Source organism: Nerophis ophidion, linkage group LG20 (assembly GCF_033978795.1).
Source record: "Nerophis ophidion isolate RoL-2023_Sa linkage group LG20, RoL_Noph_v1.0, whole genome shotgun sequence".
NCBI classification, from domain to species: domain Eukaryota; kingdom Metazoa; phylum Chordata; class Actinopteri; order Syngnathiformes; family Syngnathidae; genus Nerophis; species Nerophis ophidion.
Window position 1 is genome coordinate 629,157 of NC_084630.1, and position 20,000 is coordinate 649,156.

General features: G+C 28.2%; 1 long non-coding RNA gene across 1 annotated transcript in view; it reads left to right on the top strand.

Annotated features, from left to right (window-relative positions):
- LOC133538551 (uncharacterized) overlaps positions 1–17,213 on the top strand; it is an 18,916-nt gene extending 1,703 nt beyond the window's left edge. Inside the window, exon 3 of the long non-coding RNA XR_009803029.1 lies at positions 16,897–17,213. This is a non-coding gene — a long non-coding RNA (uncharacterized LOC133538551). The remainder of the gene's footprint in view (positions 1–16,896) is intronic.
- Positions 17,214–20,000: the final 2,787 nt, after the last annotated feature.

Genomic DNA, 20,000 nt, shown 5'->3' on the forward strand with positions numbered 1-20,000 from the left:
CATATGTAAATTTGTATGCATGTACGTATGTAAGTATGCATGCATGTACATATATATGTATGTATGTACACAAGTATGTACGTACACATGTATGTACGTATGTATGTATGTATATGTATGTAAATGTAGGTAATTACATACGTATATATGTATGTATGTAAATATGTATATATGTATACATACAGCTGTACAAGCATACCTACCTACATGTATATTTATTCATATGTATGTATATGTGTATATATGTATATATTTGTATAACTTTTTGTATGTATGTATGCATGTACATATGTATATATACATGTATGTCTTTCATATTTATTAATGCTTGTATGTATGTACATATGTATGTATATATATATAAGTATATGTAAATAATATATACATGTGTATACGTATATATGTGTTAATATGTATGTGTTTATATGTATATATATGTTTTTACATATGTATGTATTTACGTATGTACATATGTATGTATGCATGTTTGAATGTATGGCATGTACATATGTATTTATGTTCGTGTGTATGTACATTTGTATGTATGTATGTTTTACATATGTATGCATGTATTAACATAAGTATATATATATATATATATATATATATATGTTTGTATGTGCATATATATGTTTGTACATATGAATGTGCTTACATATGCATGTATGTATGCATGTATGTATTTACATATGTATGCATGTATATGTATTCACACATAGATAACTGGATAGATAGATAGTACTTTATTGATTCCTTCAGGAAAATAAAAATTCCAGCAGCAGTGTACAGAGTTGAGATCAATTTAAAAAAAAGTAAATAATGTGGGTTTAAATGGAAACAAAATAGAGAAGTATTACAATAGGAATCAAAAATAAAAAAGCAACAATGGGAATAAAAATATAACAGTAAAATAAGAATACAACAATAGAAACTAGGCAGTAGTGACCATGTTATGAAAACGTATTTTTATTGTTTTGCATCCCCTGTCATCCGAGTAACGCCCGCCCCCCGCCCCAGAGAGGAGTTGTACAGTCTAATGGCGTGTGAGACAAAGGAGTTTTTGAGTCTATTAGTCCTGCACTTGGGATGAAGCAGTCTAGCACTGAACAGGCTCCTCTGGCACTGAACAGGCTCCTCTGGCTACTGATAACGCTATGCAGAGGGTGACTGCAGCAATTCCCAGTCTGTGGTGTTGTAGCAGTCTCTGAGGGCGTCTTCCAATTCAGGGGACCACTTCCTCAAATAGCAAGTGTTAACAGGCTGTCTTTGGACCATGGGGGTGTATTTTGGCCGCAAATGAACAAGATGTATGTATATATGTATGTACATATATATGCACGTACATTTGAATGTAAGTGTGTATGTATGCATGTACATATATGTACGTACATATGTATATGTGTATGTATATATGTCAGATGTGTGTGTGTGTATGTATGTATATGTGTATACATAAATGTATGTATGTACAGTTATATGTATGTATGTACATATGTATGTGTGTACATATATATGCATAAATGTATATATTTGTAAGTATGTACATATGTATGTAAGTGTGTATGTACATACATATAAGTACAGTATGTAGATACATGAATGTATGTATGTATGTATGTATATGCATTCATGCATGTATGTATGTTTTTACATTCATGTATGTATGTATATACATTCACGCATGTTTTAATGTATGTATATACATTACATTCATGTATCTATGTATATACATGAAGGTATGTATACATATACATTCATGCATGTATGTATGCATGTATGTATGTATATACATTCATGCATGTATGTATGTATGTACATTCATGCATGTATGTATGTATGTATGTATGTATATACATTCATGTATGTATGTATGTATGTATGTACATTCATGCATGTATGTATGTATGTATATACATTCATGCATGTATGTATGTATATACACCCATGCATGTATTAATGTATATACATTCATGTATGTTTGTATGTATATACATTCACCTATCTATGTATATACATTCATGCATGTATGTATGTATACACATTCATTCATGCATGTATGTATGTATATACACCCATGCATGTATTAATGTATATACATTCATGTATGTTTGTATGTAAATACATTCACCTATCTATGTATATACATTAATGTATGTATGTATATACATTCATGAATGTATGTCTGTATGTATGTATATACACTCATGTATATATATTCACACATGTATGTATGTATATACATTCATGTATTTATGTATTTACGTTATTGTATGTGTATATATATACATTCATGTATGTTTGTATGTATAATTATTCACGTATCTATGTATATAAATTCATGTATGTATGTACATACATTCGTGCACGTATGTATGAAAGTATATACATTCATGCATGTATTAAAAAATATACATTCATGCATGTATTAATGTAAATACATTCATTCATGTATGTATGTATATACATTAATGTATGTATATACAATCATGCATGTATGTATGTATATACATTCATGAATGTATGTGTATATACATTAATGCATGAATGTACGTATGTATGTATATACATTCATGTATCTATATATACATTCATTTATGTATGTATGTATGTATATACATTCATGTATCTATGTGTGTATATATATACATTCATGTATGTATGTATGTATATACTTTCATGTATCTATGTATATACATTCATGTATGTATGTATTTATTTATCCATATACATTTATGCATGTATATGTACATTCATGCATGCATGTAGGTATATAGATTTATGCATGTATGTATGTAGATTCATTTATGTATGTAAGTATATACTTTCATACATATATGTATATGCATTCATGCTTGTATGTATGTACATTCAGGCATGTATGTATGAACATACATTCATGCATGTATGTACATTCATTTTTTATGTATGAATATAATTAATGCATGTATGTATATACATACATGCATGTATGTATGTATATATATGTGTGTATATATATATTTATATATAAATATATTTATATATATATATATTCATGCATGTAAATATATACATTCATGCATGTATGTATTTATGTATACACTTTCATGCATGTATGAATGTATGTATATAAATTCATGCATGTATGTATATACATTTTTCCTGCATGCATGTATGTATATACATTTTTCCTGTCTATATGTATGTATATACATTCATGCATGTATGTATGTATATACAGTCAGGCAGGTATGAATGTAATAATCTGTATATATTTCTGCATGTGTGTATGTACATTCATTTATATATGTAAGTATATACTTTCATGCATGTATGTATGTTCATTCATGCACGTATGTATATATATATACATTCATGCATATATGAATGTATTTATGTATATACATTCATATATGTATGTATGTATGTATATACAATCATGTACGTATGTAAATACATCTATACCTGTATGTATGTATGTATATACAATCATGTATGTATGTATATACATCTATACCTGTATGCATGTGTATATATATATATATATATATATATATATATATGTACATACATTCATGAATTTATAGATTGTAGCTGAGATACGCGCCAGCGCCCCTCGCGACCTCGAAAGGGAATAAGTGGTAGAAAATGGATGGATGGATGGGCATTTATAAATGTATGTATGTACATTCATTTATGTATGTCAGTATATACTTTCATGCATGTATGTATATACATTCATGCATGTATGAATGTATTTGTGTACATACTTTCATGCATGTATGTATGTTCATTCATGCACATGTGTATGTATTTATGTTTATACATTCATGTGTGTATGTATATACATTTTTCCTGTATCTATGTAGATACATTCATGTATGTATGTATGTATGTATGTATATATATATCCATACATATATATCATTCATTTTTGTATGTATGTATGTATACACATCCATGCATGTATGTATGTACGTACTAATGTATGTATATACAATCATCCTTTTATGTATGAATATACATTCATGTATGTATCTATGTATATACATTCATGCATGTATGTATGTATATACATTCATGCATGTATGAATGTAATAATCTGTATACATTTATGGATGTATGTATGTACATTTATTTATATATGTAAGTATATACTTTCATGCATGTATGTATGTATATACATTCATGCATATATGTATGTATTTATGTATATACATTCATATATGTATGTATGTATATACAATCATGAATGTATGTATGTATATACATTCATGTATGAATGTATGTATGTATATACATTCATGATGTATGAATTTATCTATATAAATTTATGCATGTATGTATGTACATTCATGTATGCATGTAGGTATATAGATTCATGCATGTATGTATGTATATACATTCATGAATGTATGCATGTATGTATGTATATACATTCATGCATGTATGAATTTATTTATCTATATAAATTTATGCATGTATGTATTTATATTCATGTATACATGTAGGTATATAGATTCATGTATGTATGTACATTCATTTATGTATGTAAGTATATACTTTCATGCATTTATGTATATAGATTCATGCATGTATGTAAAAACAATCATGCATGTATGTATGTATATACATTCATGCATGTATGTATGTATTTATGTTTACACATTCATGCATGTACGTATGTATGTATATACATGCATGTATATATGTATGTATGTATATACATTCATGCATGTGTGTATGTATGTATATAATTCATGCATGTATGTACACTCATGCACTTATGTATGTATATACATTCATGCATATATAGATGTGTTTATGTATATACATGTATGTATGTATATACATGTATGCCTGTATGTATGTATGTATATACATTCATGCATGTATGTATGTATATACAATAATGCATGTATGTATATACTATCATGCATGCATGTATGCATATATATTCATGTATGTATTTTTGTACATGCATTCATGCATGTATGTATGTTTGTATGTATGTATGTATGTACCTTGATGCATCAATGTACATACATACATGCATTGATGTATATTCACATATGCATTAATGTATGTACATTCATGCATGTATTTATGTAAATACACACACACAAATATATATATATATATATATATATATTCACGAATGGACGTATATACATTCATGCATGTATTTATGTATTTATTTATACACATTCATTCATGCATGTATGAATGTATGTATGTAAATTCCTGCATGTATGTATGTATTTGTGTACTTTTTTATATTCATTCATGCAATCATGTACGTCTATATACACATTCATGAAAGCATGTATGTATGTGTATATACATTCATGCAAGCATGTATGTATGTATATACATTCATGCAAGCATGTATGTATGTATATACATTCATGCAAGCATGTATGTATGTATATACATTCATGCAAGCATGTATGTATGTATATACATTCATGCAAGCATGTATGTATGTATATACATTCATGCAAGCATGTATGTATGTATATACATTCATGCAAGCATGTATGTATGTATATACATTCATGCAAGCATGTATGTATGTATATACATTCATGCAAGCATGTATGTATGTATATACATTCATGCAAGCATGTATGTATGTATATACATTCATGCAAGCATGTATGTATGTATATACATTCATGCAAGCATGTATGTATGTATATACATTCATGCAAGCATGTATGTATGTATATACATTCATGCAAGCATGTATGTATGTATATACATTCATGCAAGCATGTATGTATGTATATACATTCATGCAAGCATGTATGTATGTATATACATTCATGCAAGCATGTATGTATGTATATACATTCATGCAAGCATGTATGTATGTATATACATTCATGCAAGCATGTATGTATGTATATACATTCATGCAAGCATGTATGTATGTATGTATATACATTCATGCAAGCATGTATGTATGTATGTATATACATTCATGCAAGCATGTATGTATGTATGTATATACATTCATGCAAGCATGTATGTATGTATATACATTCATGCAAGCATGTATGTATGTATGTATATACATTCATGCAAGCATGTATGTATGTATATACATTCATGCAAGCATGTATGTATGTATATACATTCATGCAAGCATGTATGTATGTATATACATTCATGCAAGCATGTATGTATGTATGTATATACATTCATGCAAGCATGTATGTATGTATATACATTCATGCAAGCATGTATGTATGTATGTATATACATTCATGCAAGCATGTATGTATGTATGTATATACATTCATGCAAGCATGTATGTATGTATGTATATACATTCATGCAAGCATGTATGTATGTATGTATATACATTCATGCAAGCATGTATGTATGTATGTATATACATTCATGCAAGCATGTATGTATGTATGTATATACATTCATGCAAGCATGTATGTATGTATGTATGTATATACATTCATGCAAGCATGTATGTATGTATGTATATACATTCATGCAAGCATGTATGTATGTATGTATATACATTCATGCAAGCATGTATGTATGTATGTATATACATTCACGCAAGCATGTATGTATGTATATACATTCACGCAAGCATGTATGTATGTATGTATATACATTCACGCAAGCATGTATGTATGTATGTATATACATTCACGCAAGCATGTATGTATGTATGTATATACATTCACGCAAGCATGTATGTATGTATGTATATACATTCACGCAAGCATGTATGTATGTATGTATATACATTCACGCAAGCATGTATGTATGTATGTATATACATTCACGCAAGCATGTATGTATGTATGTATATACATTCACGCAAGCATGTATGTATGTATGTATATACATTCACGCAAGCATGTATGTATGTATGTATATACATTCACGCAAGCATGTATGTATGTATGTATATACATTCACGCAAGCATGTATGTATGTATGTATATACATTCACGCAAGCATGTATGTATGTATGTATATACATTCACGCAAGCATGTATGTATGTATGTATATACATTCACGCAAGCATGTATGTATGTATGTATATACATTCACGCAAGCATGTATGTATGTATGTATATACATTCACGCAAGCATGTATGTATGTATGTATATACATTCATGCAAGCATGTATGTATGTATGTATATACATTCATGCAAGCATGTATGTATGTATGTATATACATTCATGCAAGCATGTATGTATGTATATACATTCATGCAAGCATGTATGTATGTATATACATTCATGCAAGCATGTATGTATGTATATACATTCATGCAAGCATGTATGTATGTATATACATTCATGCAAGCATGTATGTATGTATATACATTCATGCAAGCATGTATGTATGTATGTATATATATACATTCATGCAAGCATGTATGTATGTATGTATATATATACATTCATGCAAGCATGTATGTATGTATGTATATATATACATTCATGCAAGCATGTATGTATGTATGTATATATATACATTCATGTAAGCATGTATGTATGTATGTATATATATACATTCATGTATGTATGTATGTATGTATATATATACATTCATGCATGTATGTATGTATGTATGTATGTATATACATTCATGCATGTATGTATGTATGTATGTATGTATATACATTCAAGTATGTATGTATGTATATACATTCAAGTATGTATGTATATACATTCAAGTATGTATGTATATACATTCATGCAAGTATGTATGTATATACATTCATGCAAGCATGTATGTATGTATATACATTCATGCAAGCATGTATGTATGTATATACATTCATGCAAGCATGTATGTATGTATATACATTCATGCAAGCATGTATGTATGTATGTATATACATTCATGCAAGCATGTATGTATGTATGTATATACATTCATGCAAGCATGTATGTATGTATGTATATACATTCATGCAAGCATGTATGTATGTATGTATATACATTCATGCAAGCATGTATGTATGTATGTATATACATTCATGCAAGCATGTATGTATGTATGTATATACATTCATGCAAGCATGTATGTATGTATGTATGTATATACATTCATGCAAGCATGTATGTATGTATGTATATACATTCATGCAAGCATGTATGTATGTATGTATATACATTCATGCAAGCATGTATGTATGTATGTATGTATATACATTCATGCAAGCATGTATGTATGTATGTATATACATTCATGCAAGCATGTATGTATGTATGTATATACATTCATGCAAGCATGTATGTATGTATGTATATACATTCATGCAAGCATGTATGTATGTATATACATTCATGCAAGCATGTATGTATGTATGTATATACATTCATGCAAGCATGTATGTATGTATGTATATACATTCATGCAAGCATGTATGTATGTATGTATATACATTCATGCAAGCATGTATGTATGTATGTATATACATTCATGCAAGCATGTATGTATATACATTCATGCAAGCATGTATGTATGTATATACATTCATGCAAGTATGTATGTATGTATATACATTCATGCAAGTATGTATGTATGTATATACATTCATGTATGTATGTATGTATGTATGTATGTATATACATTCGTGCAAGTATGTATGTATGTATATACATTCATGTATGTATGTATGTATGTATATACATTCATGCAAGCATGTATGTATGTATATACATTCATGCAAGCATGTATGTATGTATATACATTCATGCAAGCATGTATGTATGTATATACATTCATGCAAGCATGTATGTATGTATATACATTCATGCAAGCATGTATGTATGTATATACATTCATGCAAGCATGTATGTATGTATGTATATACATTCATGCAAGCATGTATGTATGTATGTATATACATTCATGCAAGCATGTATGTATGTATGTATATACATTCATGCAAGCATGTATGTATGTATATACATTCATGCAAGCATGTATGTATGTATATACATTCATGCAAGCATGTATGTATGTATATACATTCATGCAAGCATGTATGTATGTATGTATATACATTCATGCAAGCATGTATGTATGTATATACATTCATGCAAGCATGTATGTATGTATGTATGTATGTATATACATTCATACAAGCATGTATGTATGTATATACATTCATGCAAGCATGTATGTATGTATGTATATACATTTATAAATGGGGCTTCACGGTGGGAGAGGGGTTAGTGCGTCTGCCTCACAATACGAAGTTTCTGCAGTCCTGGGTTCAAATCCAGGCTCGGGATCTTTCTGTGTGGAGTTTGCATGTTCTCCCCGTGAATGCGTGGGTTCCCTCCGGGTACTCCGGCTTCCTCCCACCTCCAAAGACATGCACCTGGGGATAGGTTGATTGGCAACACTAAATTGGCCCTAGTGTGTGAATGTGAGTGTGAATGTTGTCTGTCTATCTGTGTTGGCCCTGCGATGAGGTGGCGACTTGTCCAGGGTATACCCCGCCTTCCGCCCGATTGTAGCTGAGATAGGCGCCAGCGCCCCCCGCGACCCCAAACAGGGATTAAGCGGTAGTAAATGGATGGATGGATGGATGTACATTCATGCGTGCATGTAGGAATATTGATTCATGCATGTTCGTATGTATGTATATGTATATACATTTATATATGTAAGTATATACTTTCATGCACGTATGTATGTATATATGAATGTATTTATGTATATACATTCATTTATATATGTAAGTATATACTTTCATGCACATATGTATGTATATATGATTGTATTTATGTATATACATTCATATATGTATGTATGTATATACAATCATGAATGTATGTATGTATATACATCTATACCTGTATGCAGATATGTATGTATATACATTCATGTATGTGTGTATGTATGTATGTATGTATGTATGTATATACATTCATGCATGTATGAATTTATTTATCTATATACATTTATGCATGTATGTATGTACATTCATGCATGCATGTAGGTATATAGATTCATGCATGTATGTATGTACATTCATTTATGTATGTAAGTATATACTTTCATGCATGTATGTATATACATTAATGCTTGTATGTAAATATATTCATGCATGTATGTATATACCTTGATGCATGAATGTATATACATACATGCATTGATGTATATTCACACATGCATGAATGTATGTACATTCATGTATATGTATATATATATATATATATATATATATATATATATATATATATATATATATATATATATTCATGCATGTATGTATGTACATTCATGAATGTATGTATGTACATTCATGCATGTATGTATGTACATTCATGTCTATGTATATACATTTATGCATGTTTTTATGTCCATTCTTGCTTGTATGTATATACATTCATGAATGTATGTATGTACATTCATGCATGAATGTATGTATGTACATTCATGCATGAATGTACGTACATACATGCATGTATGTATATACATTCATGTATGTACATCCATGTATGTATGTATGTATTTTCATTCATGCATATATTTATGTACATTTATAAATGTATATAGATACATACATGGATGTATATAGATACATACATGGATGTATATACATACATACATGAATGTATACACATACATACATGAATGTATATACATACATGAATGTTTGTATGTACATTCATGCATGTATGTATGTTTTTATGTATATACATTCATGCATGTATGTATGTATGTATATACATTCATGTATGTACATTCATGCATGTATGTATATAAGTATGAACATGCATGTATGTATGTATGTATGTATGTATGTATGTATGTACATTCATGCATGTATGTATGTATGTACATTCATGCATGTATGTATGTATGTATGTACATTCATGCATGTATGTGTGTATGTACATTCATGCATGTATGTATGTATGTACATTCATGCATGTATGTATGTATGTATGTATGTACATTCATGCATGTATGTATGTATGTACATTCATGCATGTATGTATGTATGTATGTACATTCATGCATGTATGTATGTATGTATATACATTCATGCATGTATGTATGTATATACATTCATGCATTTATGTATGTATATACATTCATGCATTTATATATCTATATACATTCATGCATTTATATATCTATATACATTCATGCATTTATATATCTATATACATTCATGCATTTATATATCTATATACATTCATGCATTTATATATCTATATACATTCATGCATGTATGTATGTATATACATACATGCATGAATGTATGTATATACATTCATGCATGAATGTATGTATATACATTCATGCATGTATGTATGTATATACATTCATACATGTATGTATGTATATACATTCATGCATGTATGTATGTATATACATTCATGCATGTATGTATGTATATACATTCATGCATGTATGTATGTATATACATTCATCTATATATGTATGTACATTCATGCATGTATATATGTATGTACATTCATGCATGTATGTATGTATGTACATTCATGCATGTATGTATGTATGTACATTCATGCATGTATGTATGTATGTACATTCATGTACGTATGTATGTTCATTCATGCATGTATGTATGTACATTGATGTATGTATGTATATACATTCATGTATTTACATTCATGTATGTAAGTACGTTCATTCATGCATGTATGTATGTTATACATTCATGTATGTACATTCATGTATGTATGTATGTACATGTATGAATGTATGTTCATTCATGCATGTATGTATGTATGTGCATTCATCTATGTATGTATGTATGTACATTCATGCATGTATGTATGTACATTCATGCATGTATGTATGTACATTCATTTATGTATGTATGTATTTATGTACATTCATGCATGTATGTATGTATGTATGTACATTCATGCATGTGTGTATGTATGTATGTACATTCATGCATGTGTGTATGTATGTATGTACATTCATGCATGTATGTATGTATATGTATATAATTCATGCATGTATGTATGTACATTCATGCACGTATGTATGTATATACATTAGTGCATATATAAATGTATTTATGTATATCCATTCATGCATGTATGTATGTATGTATATACATTCGTGCTTGTATGTATGTATATACATTCGTGCTTGTATGTATGTATATCCATTAATGCATGTATGTACATACATTCGTGCATGTATGAGTGCATATATATTCATGTATGTATTTTTGTACATGCATTCTTATCTGTATGTATGTATATACATTGATGCATGAATGTATATACATACATGCATTAATTTATATTCGCACATGCATTAATGTATATACATTCATGTATGTTCATTCATGCATGTATGTATGTATTTACGTTCATGCATGTATATATGTTTATACATTCATGTATGTATGTATGTACATTCATGTATGTATGTACATTCATGTATGTATGTATGTACATGTATGTACATGTATGTATGTACATGTATGTATGTATGTATGTACATTCATGTATGTATGTATGTACATTCATATATATATGTACATCCATGTATGTATGTACATCCATGTATGTATGTTCATTCATGCATGTATGTATGTAAGTATGTACATACATGTGTGTATGTATATTCATGCATGTATATATGTACATTCATGCATGTATGTATGTTTATACATTCATGTATGTATGTATGTATATACATTCATGTATGTATGTTTATACATTCATGCATGTATGTATGTATTTACATTCATGCATGTATATACATACATACATGAATGTAGGTATGTATGTACATTCATGCATGTATGTACATTAGTGCATGCATGTATGTATATACATTCGTGCATATATGTATGCATATATATTCATGTATGTATTTTTGTTCATCAATTCTTGCATGTATGTATGTATATACATACATGCATTAATTTATATTCACACATGCATTAATGTATATACATTAATGTATGTATGTATGTATGTTCATTCATGCATGTATGTATGTATTTACATTCATGCATGTATATATGTTTATACATTCATGTGTGTATGTATGTATGTACATTCATGTATGTATGTATGTACATTCATGTATGTATATATGTACATTCATATATGTATGTATGTACATTCATGTATGTATGTATGTATGTACTTTCATGTATGTATGTACATTCATGTATGTATGTTCATTCATGCATGTATGTATGTACCTACATGTGTGTATGTATATTCATACATGTGTGTATGTATATTCATGCATGTATGTATGTATATTCATGTATGTATGTATGTTTATACATTCATGTATGTATGTATGTATGTATTTACATTCATGCATGAATGTATATACATACATGAATGTAGGTATGTATATACATTCGTGCATATATGTATGCATATATATTCATGTATGTATTTTTGTACATGCATTCTTGCATGTATGTATGCATATACATTGATGCATGAATGTATATACATACATGCATTAATTTATATTCGCACATGCATTAATGTATATACATTCATGTATGTATGTATGTATGTTCATTCATGCATGTATGTATGTTTATACATGTGTGTATGTATATTCATGCATGTGTGTATGTATATTCATGCATGTGTGTATGTATATTCATGCATGTATGTATGTATATTCATGCGTGTATGTATGTTTATATATTCATGTATGTATGTATGTATGTATATACATTCATGTATGTATGTATGCATTTACATTTGTATATACATACATACATAAATGAATTTAGGTATGCATATACATTCATGCATGTATGTATGTATTTATGTTTACACATTCATGCATGTATGTATGTATATACATTCATGCATGTATATATGTTTATACATTCAGGCATGTATGTATGTACATTCATGTATGTAAATTCATGTATGAATGTTTGTACATTCATGTATGTATGTATGTATGTATGTATGTTCATTCATGCATGTATGTATGTAAGTATGTGCATACATGTATGTATATTCATGCATGTATGTATGTACATGTGTGTTTGTATATTCATACATGTATGTATGTACATGCATGTATGTATATTTACATTCATGCATGTATGTATGTATATACATTCATGCATGAATGTATATACATACCTACATACATGTATGTAAGTATGTACATACCTGTGTGTATGTATATTCGTGCATGTATGTATGTACATGTGTGTATGTATATTCGTGCATGTATGTATGTACATGTGTGTATGTATATTCGTGCATGTATGTATGTACATGTGTGTATGTATATTCGTGCATGTATGTATGTACATGTGTGTATGTATATTCGTGCATGTATGTATGTACATGCGTGTATGTATATTCGTGCATGTATGTATGTACATGCGTGTATGTATATTCGTGCATGTATGTATGTACATGCGTGTATGTATATTCGTGCATGTATGTATGTACATGCGTGTATGTATATTCATGCATGTATGTATGTACATGCGTGTATGTATATTCATGCGTGTATGTATAGTCATGCGTGTATGTATGTACATGCGTGTATGTATAGTCATGCATGTATGTATGTACATGCGTGTATGTATAGTCATGCATGTATGTATGTACATGTATGTATGTATGTATGTACATTCATGTATGTATGTATGTACATTCATGTATGTATGTATGTACATTCATGTATGTATGTACATCCATGTATGTATGTTCATTCATGCATGTATGTATATTCATGCATGTATGTATGTACATTCATGCATGTATGTATGTTTATACATTCATGTATGTATGTATGTATATACATTCATGTATGTATGTTTATACATTCATGCATGTATGTATGTATTTACATTCATGCATGTATATACATACATACATGAATGTAGGTATGTATGTACATTCATGCATGTATGTATGTATGTACATTAATGCATGCATGTATATATATATATTTGTGCATATATGTATGCATATATATTCATGTATGTATTTTTGTTCATCAATTCTTGCATGTATGTATGTATATACATTGATGCATGAATGTATATACATACATGCATTAATTTATATTCGCACATGCATTAATGTATATACATTCATGTATGTATGTATGTATGTTCATTCATGCATGTATGTATGTATTTACATTCATGCATGTATATATGTTTGTACATTCATGTGTGTATGTATGTATGTACATTCATGTATGTATGTATGTACATTCATGTATGTATGTATGTACATTCATGTATGTATGTATGTACATTCATGTATGTATATATGTACATTCATGTATGCATGTATGTACATTCATGTATGTATGTATGTATGTACTTTCATGTATGTATGTACATTCATGTATGTATGTATGTATGTACTTTCATGTATGTATGTTCATTCATGCATGTATGTATGTACCTACATGTGTGTATGTATATTCATGCATGTATGTATGTACATTCATGTATGTATGTATGTTTATACATTCATGTATGTATGTATGTATTTACATTCATGCATGTATATATGTTTATACATTCATGCATGTATGTATGTATATACATTCATGCATGTATATATGTTTATACATTCATGCATGTATGTACATTCATGTATGTACATTCATGTATGAATGTATGTATGTATATACATTCATGCATGTATGTATGTATTTATGTTTATACATTCATGCATGTATGTATTTATGTTTATACATTCATGCATGTATGTATGTATGTATTTACATTCATGCATGTATGTATGTAAGTATGTACATACATGTATGTATATTCATGCATGTATGTATGTACATGTGTGTTTGTATATTCATGCATGTATGTATGTACATACATGCATGTATGTATATTTACATTCATGCATGTATGTATGTATATACATTCATGCATGAATGTATATACATGCCTACATACATGTATGTATGTATTTACATTCATGCATGTATGTATGTATTTATGTTTATACATTCATGCATGTATGTATGTATTTATGTTTATACATTCATGCATGTATGTATTTACGTTTATACATTCATGCATGTATGTATGTATTTACATTCATGCATGCATATATGTTTATACATTCATGCATGTATGTATGTTTATACATTCATGCATGTACATTCATGTATATTCATGCATGTATGTATGTACATGTGTGTATGTATATTCATGCATGTATGTATGTACATGTGTGTATGTATATTCATGCATGTATGTATGTACATGCGTGTATGTATATTCATGCATGTATGTATGTACATACATGGATGTATGTATGTATTTACATTCATGCATGTATGTATGTATATACATTTATACATGTATGTATTTACATTCATGCATGAATGTATATACATACATACATACATGAATGTAGGTATGCATACACATTCATGCATGTATGTATTAATTCATGTTTATACATTCATGCATGTATGTATGTATTTATATTCATGCATGTATATATGTTTATACATTCACATTCAACAAATTACTTGGTTTCAGAAGTTTTGAGGTTTGTCTCTATGCTGGTTTGCGTAATGTAAGCTACTTACTTTGTGACATTTCCGCAGAAATGGCTTTCTTCTGGTGACCCAACCTTGCAGGGCATTTTTCTTCAAGTGTCTCTTTCTTCTGCATCTTGAAACAGCCACACAACATATTTTCAGAGAGTCTTGGATTTCAGCTGATGTTATTTGTTCATTTTAATTGCATCTGGAACAATGTTCCAGTCAGTTGTGGCAGAAATCTCTGCTGGTCTACCTGAATCCCTCATTTTCCACTTCTTAATCAGCGTTTGAACATTGTGGATTGGACTTTTCCATTCCTTATATATCTTTTTATACCCCTTTCCTGTTTTATGCAGTTCAATTATATTTTCTCGCAGATCCTCTGACAATTATTTAGCCTTCCCCATGACACAGAATCCAGACACATCTGTGCAGCACTGGATGAAAGATGCTTCGGTCTGTCAGAAGGCCGGAATCCACTGACCTTTTATACACACATATTACAAACAAACAGATCACAGGTAAGAATTTGAACCTTGATTAGCTATTTAAACCTGTTTGTTTCAACTTTTGTGCATGTTATCAGATCACAGTCACTGGGGTGTGTAAACTTTTGATCAGGGTCACTTGGGTACTTTCTTTGGTCTTTTTGATTTAAACATAATTGTTTGCCAATAAATAAGTTCACACAACCTTTAAGCAAGAAAGGTTTTTGTGTTGTCATTCTTATTGATTAAAAATCTATGTATATGTACATACATGAATATATTTATGTACACACACAAATGTATGTATATACATACATACATTAAGAAGGTATATACAGACATGAATGTATGTATGTATTTACATACATAAATATACTTACATAAATGTATATACATACATGAATGCATGTATGTAGATACATTTACTAATATATATATAAATACATACTTAAATGTATATACATACATACATGAATGTATATTCATACATACATAAATACATGAATGTATACACAAATACATACATACATACATATATGAGTGAAAACATACATAAATACATGGATGTATGTACATACATGAATGTATATACATACATACATATATATTTATATATAAATATTTGAATGTTTATACATTTATATACATACACGAATGTATACAAATACATATGAAGGTATATACATACATATATGAATGTATATACATACATATTTTAATGTACATACATACATCAATGTATGTATGTTTATACATTAATGTATGTATGTTTATACATGAATGTACGTATGTATGTATGTATGTACATACATGTCTGTACATACATACATTCATGTATGTCTACATACATACATGAATGTATGTATGTACATACATGTCTGTACATACATACATTCATGTATGTATGTATGTAGACATACATGAATGTATGTATGTATGTATGTATGTATGTACGTACATACATGAATGTATGTATGTACAGACATGTATGTACATACATACATTCATGTATGTATGTAGACATACATTTATGTATGTATATACAGACATGCATGTACATACATACATACATACATACATTCATGTATGTCTACATACATACATGAATGTATGTATGTACAGACATGTACGTACATACATACATACATACATTCATGTATGTATGTATGTATGTATGTACATACATGAATGCTGGTATGTATGTATGTACATTCACGAATGTATGTATGTACGTACACGAATGTATGTATGTACGTACACGAATGTATGTATGTACGTACACGAATGTATGTATGTACATACATGAATGTATGTATGTACATACCTGAATGTATGTATGTACATACATGAATGTATGTATGTATGTACGTACATGAATGTATGTATGTATGTACATACATGAATGTATGTATGTACATAAATTCATGTATGTATGTACATACATTCATGTATGTATATACATACATGAATAAATGTATGTAAATACATGAATGTTTGGATGTAGATACATGAATGTATGTATGTATGTATGTATGTATGTATGTATGTGTGTATGTATATACATTTACTTACATATATACATACATACATAAATGTATACACATACATACATACATACATACATACATACACTAAATGTATACACAAACATACATACATCCATGTAAATACAATCATACATGATTGTATATACATACATACATGAATCTATATACATACATACATGAATGTATACACATAAAACCATGAATGTATATACATACATATAACCATACATACATATATACATACATAAATGCATATACATACATTAATACATACAATAAATGTATACACAAACATACATACATACATTTAAATACAGTCATACATGATTGTATATACATACATACATGAATGTATATACATACATACATACATGAATGTATATACATACATACATACATGAATGCATATACATACATACATGTATGTATGTACATACATACGTACATACATGAATGCATATACATACATACATACATGAATGTATATTTATACATGAATGTATATACATACATACATACATAGAGACAGACATACATACATACATACATACCGGAATGTATATACATACATACATAAACACATACATGAATGTATATACATACATACATGAATGTATATACATACATCAATAAATGTATATACATACATACATACATGTATATACATATAAAAATACATTCACATATGAATGCAAATAAATATATACATATGTGAATGTATCTATATACAATTATGTATGTATTTAAATACCTATATGAATGAATTTACAGACATGAATGTATGTACATACATACAAAAATGTATATTCATACATACATACATGAATGTATGTATGTATATACATGAATGTATGTATGTACATACATCAATGCTTGTATGTATGTATGTATGTACATACCTGAATGTATGTATGTATGTATGTTTGTATTAATGTACATTCATGTATGTATATACAATCATGTATATATAAATATATATATATATATATTCATGTTTGAATGTATATACCTACATACATATGATTGTATATACATTCATGTATGAATGTATATTCATACATACATGAATTTAAGTGTGTACATACATGAATGTATGTAGGTACATACATACATATATACATACATATATGAATGTATATACATACATACATACATGAATCCATGTGTGTATGTATGTATGTTTACATATAAATAACCTATATGAATATATATATATACACACACATATATATATATATATATATATATTTATACATTATTGTATATACATACATGAATGTATGTATGTACATACATGAATGTATGTATGTACATACATGAATGTATGTATGTATGTACATACATGAATGTATGTATGTACATACATTCATGTATGTATGTACATACATACATTCATGTATGTATGTACATACATGAATGAATGTATGTAAATTCATGAATGTTTGG